The sequence below is a fragment of the Chrysochloris asiatica genome, unplaced genomic scaffold (genome assembly GCF_000296735.1).
Source record: "Chrysochloris asiatica unplaced genomic scaffold, ChrAsi1.0 scaffold00038, whole genome shotgun sequence".
NCBI classification, from domain to species: Eukaryota; Metazoa; Chordata; class Mammalia; order Afrosoricida; family Chrysochloridae; genus Chrysochloris; species Chrysochloris asiatica.
This window is the reverse complement of record NW_006408556.1, coordinates 162,805-163,291: the sequence shown is the minus strand read 5'-3', so window position 1 is coordinate 163,291 and position 487 is coordinate 162,805.

Genomic DNA, 487 nt, shown 5'->3' with positions numbered 1-487 from the left:
GTGTGCTCTTTCTTGTGCGTTTCCTTATAGTTTTAATGTTTTCATATTCTTCTTGGATTCTCATTCTCTTGGTATGCTGTGAAGCGTTAATTTTCTTTGAGGTTGCCTTATGGTCCTTTGAATTCTCTGTCCATTTAGTGCAGTCTATTTTATGCTGTAATCTGCCTGACCTTCTTATTGTCTGGATCTCTGTTCCTACGTGTTCACCTTATTTTGCATTGTACTTGTTTTGGTCATAGACTGCCCTCCCATAGTCTCTCAGTTTGTTCTTATAGTTTTGTTTTGTTAACATTTTCTTTTTTCTGTTGACTTAATTCAGGGAGGTGCTGCCACGTACGTCAATCTCTGGTTGTTATCGTTTTTGTTGGTTCTCGGTCCACAGAACTCCCATTAGGATGTTTTGTAGTTCAGGGTTGGCTTAGGTGAACTCCCATAGCTTCTGTTTATCCTGGAATGTTTTGATTACACCCTCATATTTGATTGATAG